Raw genomic sequence first — 5,085 nt, forward strand, 5'->3', positions numbered from 1 at the left:
TTTATCAGACTCACTCTGTATATCATTTGTATAACTCCCTTTTCGAAATTAAAATAATATAATATATAATATATAATACCGTATATACCTATATATTTTATATACATATAAAATTTGTATACGTAGTCTTTTTTTTATGAAATCGCAAAGATATCGAAAATAATTATCGCTTTTAGAAAGTTGTGTTTGTTCATGATCGATATACATGTATTGAAGGCATGTCAATTCTCTAATTGAAAATATTGATCTTCCGAAGTTCCTTACAAAAAATAAAATTTGGTTATTGCCATATATGTCAACCTGCGAAAAAACATCGATCTCTCATTATATGCGCGTATACATAAGGGAAATGGAATTAAAATTAAAACATCAAACGGTAGAGATTCTATCATCAGAGTTTGGCGAAAGCGGGCACAACTTCTGATTGGTTCTCCACCTTGATCCACTCGGTATTCTTCAGATAACTTCGTACATTGTCGGAAAACGAGTGAAAAGAAAAGAAAGAGATAGATAGCTACAAGCAGATGAGTAAAACCTGTGTCAAAAAAATTAGAAATCGTTCCGAGATCTCGGGCAAAGAGAAAATTAACAAATTACAATTGCACAATTCGGCCAATTGATCACCTCGATTGGTTTCTTCAGGTATTGTCGTATTCTAACATTTTTTGCGTAAGTATTCATACGAGGAAACAATATCTGTTATCTCTTTCTATCCGCCATTTTTGGTCTACATTCGCCAAACTCTGATTATAGGATCTCTAATTAAATGGTGCTAAGAAGAGTCATCTAGAAATCTCGTTGTGCCGTTTCACGGCACAACAGCGAATCGCATGTGGACACTGTTCTAGCGCGCGTTACACGCTCGCTCGTAAAGTTCGTTTTTTCTACGATGCGCATAGCGATGTTGCTTTGCGGCGCACATTTAAATGATCGACCTTGAACGCAGTTAAATCTCCCCTCATTGTTCGCAATTTTCATCTCACGCTCATATCGAGTTTCTTTGGATAAGGACGAGACATCCGCGATGGGTAGGTTGCGTTTAACGCTGAACATGTGAATGGGAGCATGAATACGAGTCCGAAACATTTTATCGGGGAATTATTAACGCGTTCATGAAACGTTGAACAAGATATCTTCGATACGTCGCCATTCTTAAACATTTGTCGAATATAAAAATGTAAATTTCGATCGCACACACGCACTTAACACACATTCTCTCCCTTTCTGTGTGTGCTCCGTGGTCATGTGAGAGACAGATCGTTCCCTTTAGGGGCTGACGCATAAAAATACTTAGGGCCATGGCATACAAAAAATTTAAGCAGTAAAACGTAAGACTTAAGGAGTAAGGAAATCAACATGTTGGATTCGATGGCTACTGCCACGCACATTAGGGTAGGTCCACAACATTGCTTTAAGAGGGCTTGAAGCCTGTTCTACAATGTGCTTTTTGTTTCCTGTTTCTTGCCTTTTGTTATTTTTTACATCTTGCCTTTTTGCTTCCTATCCGGTTTTTTGTTTTATATCGCCCGAAATAAAAGTTAACGAATTTCGAAAAAAACAAGAAATACATTGCAAAAAATACAATTGTTGATGAAACGGTTGCAAATGAGAAAAAAGCAAAAGGTAAAAAAACAAGAAACAGGAAACAAAGAGCACATTGTAGAATAGGCTTAAATCATAAGTCATAAGAGATAAAGGGCTTCAGCACAAAGATGGTCGTAACTGAGTCATGAAACGTGAGTCATAGTCGTAGATCAGCGCACAATGTTTTGGCCAATATACAGCTATGACTTACGTTTCACGACTCAGTTATGGTTATCTTTGTGCTTATAGGCCCTAAGTAACAATAATTTCTGTTTTTAAACTGTTTTTGCGCAGCCTTTAGATTTTAACCGTTAGACTTAAGCGAATTAAGCAAAACCCAATTCTTACGGCCTAAAAGCATAAGTTCTGTGGTCGATATATATCATCACTTACAACTTACGTTTTACGGCTTATGGCCTCATAAAGCAAGGTTGTGGACCTATCCTGATAATCTTATGATCTGTACTGTGATTGTTCGATTTACTTACTGTTTAAGTCTTACGTCTTAAGTTTTTCTATGTGCCATTGGGTCTGAAACAAGAATTGTAACATTTACTTACATCTACAACTTAAGTTTCTAAGTAAGTGTTACGACAATTCTTGTGCTCAAATCCATTGCCTTAAACAAGCACGCACGTTCTCACGAGTGGATACAGAAAGGCACGCAATGAGAAGTCGGAAGGATACAAGATGAACGGAGACGCCTCTCGCGTTCTCCGCGTATTTTCTTTCTCGGATGTCTAAGTTTCCAAGCACTCGGAATGTAAGGGAGTTTCGGTTACGCGACGCGTGTTCCATCCGGAAGGCAGCATTCCGATAAATTATCGAGCGAATTTTCTCCTCGAATTGACGATAATTCATGGTAACGTCGATCATCTCGAGTGTGCTTAAATGAGATGTGTACTTAACTCGATAAAACGATAAAAGAAGAGGACCATTACGGGAATTCGCGAGACTGATTACGCTTTATTACAGCTTGTAACAGATAGCACTCCTCTTGCAAAACATTTGATATCGTAATTACTGGAGCGTAAGAGAATACAGGAAGATTTCTATAGTCAAATTGTGTGAAGGTAAAATTTTCGAATTTATTTCGAGGATAAGGTGTAAGTATATATAGTTATCCGTTTAAATGTTATTTACTATTATATATTTAAGTTGTAGAAAATTAATGTGTTAATTAATTTGTAATACAAATCTTATTAAAAATAGAAACAGACTCAAAAATTTTGCTTCGCGATTTCTAAGAAAGCAATCTGCTACTTTCTGGTCCAGCTTTTTTAGATTTTTCTTTATTTTGTACATTGAATCTAATTTATCTAAATCCCTATATTTTTAATAAGTTATATATTACAAATTGATTTTCTACGTTTCAAATATAGTAAATAACTCTAAATAGAGAATCATATTCATTTATTTCTTTCACTGAAATAAATTCGCAAATTTCATTTTTAATTTGATGATATAAATCTTCTACCTTCTCCCCCCTCCCCTCATGTTATGAAACGCAATGTCGGTATATTTTATGAATCTGAACATAAGTATTGAATTAGGGAAATAGTCTCTTTACAAGTTGGTATTAAAAAACTTTTAGTAACCCATATATTGTATGTTTTAAAAAATTGGCAATTACACCACTTGAGCACGTTGCAACACTTCAACTTTAAGAATCTCTATTTTTAATTGCGATACGATGATTTTTAACGGAGTTGCGAACAATAAGAATATTCCTTTTTATTTAATCAGTGAGTAACTCAGAAACAAAAAATCGTAGGAACATTTAAAAAAAACGATTTTATAGGGAAAGCTTCGCGATAGATAGTCGAAAATTTGCTAAAATTTTTTTGGGCGCCTACAAAGTGAAAAGAAAATTTTTCATTTTTTCAGCTCGTAGTTTTCTATATGTAAAACTCACATAAATTCAAAAAATACAGTAATTATTCGAAAATAGAGATTTCAAACTTAAAAATTCTTTTTTTTTTTTTTAATTTAAATTTTGATCATTTTTTTAACAAAGATACTGATAGGGAAAGATTTTTTACCAACTTGTAAAAAGACTTTTTCCCTAATGTAATATATTATATCTATGTGCAGATTCTATAGAAATTTCCTCGTGCGTTTCGCTGTTATATTTGAAAAAAAAATATCGTACAGAAGCAAACGCATCTTAGCAAATCTTTCTTCGCACGCATGCACGCATACAACACGCACGCAACACAACACGCGCATCTATTGAATAATATTTAATTCAAACAGATCGCCAATTGCATTTCGCTGGAGCTCGTCTTTTGCGATTGTTACTTTGTGTGTGCAATCTCGCAATGAGCTACATTAATTTTCATGAATTATATCTGGAAATGACTATTGAGTTTTCACAGCACGAGCACACATTCTAAACTTTTCTCTTTGATTATCGTGAGAAATTGGAGCGCAAGTTTGTTTGTCAGAAAGGAACGTATCGAGAAAAAAATAATGTAAACGCCAAAATCGGCCAAAACGACGCATTCCTCAGTTTTATTAATTTTGAAACATAAAAAATTATTTTCAACAATTCATATCTTGCCAATAATATATGCTAACAATGTATATTGAACATCTTAAAAATAACAAGACTAATAAACAAATCCTCTTAATTCGCCGACACTAATATAAGAGTATATCTAAATAAAGAAGCGTTATATATAATCAACTAAAAGCGCACAACTTTTTCGTGGCAAAATCCAATCTACGCCGTAACCGTTTCTATATATATCGCAGAACATATTTTCAATTCCAATTGAAAAATTTAACATAACCCAATTAAACTTCTCAATTGCGAGATTATACTTAGGGCGTTTGGTTATTTCCAAAAGTTCTTTATACAATAGTTAGTCTTAATTTATCATTCTTTGAATGTGTCGAAATATCTAGATCTCGTTTCCTAGCCGGTCGCTCTTCCATTTACTTATAGGTATGTTTATTGTTTATGACATGTGTATATAAAAAAATATGAATCGTCTCGTTTCTTCTATTAGAGGTAGATACGCAGGAAACAGAAGCGATATTCTCTTACGTTATTTTTTACCATTTTTTTTCTTTTGGGTGCATTTAACCATTATATGCGCCAGGTCATCTCTCTTGCGATTAAAAGCAATCCTCTTCTTCGAAATTAACGTGTTGTTTGGATGTTCGTTTAAATCACACACTTTATAAAGTGCGCAACACAATAATTATAACACACGTTAAAGCACATGTAGATAAAAAAATAATAATGATTAATTGCCGCAAGAGAGAGAAACAAATTTTGGATTAAACACGAACCTACAGATATTTTGTAAAATAGTTACGTGGCATCTGGTGCAATAATCCAACAATTTCTACCTATAGCACTTAGGGTGCCAACTAATTTTAATTTCACTTACATACATTTCTATAATATAATAAAATAATTAGCTGGTCTATATATATATATATATATGTGTGTGTGTGTATGTGTATGTGTGTGTGTACATATATATATGT

The sequence above is a fragment of the Trachymyrmex septentrionalis genome, unplaced genomic scaffold (assembly GCF_001594115.1).
Source record: "Trachymyrmex septentrionalis isolate Tsep2-gDNA-1 unplaced genomic scaffold, Tsep1.0 scaffold108, whole genome shotgun sequence".
NCBI classification, from domain to species: Eukaryota; Metazoa; Arthropoda; class Insecta; order Hymenoptera; family Formicidae; genus Trachymyrmex; species Trachymyrmex septentrionalis.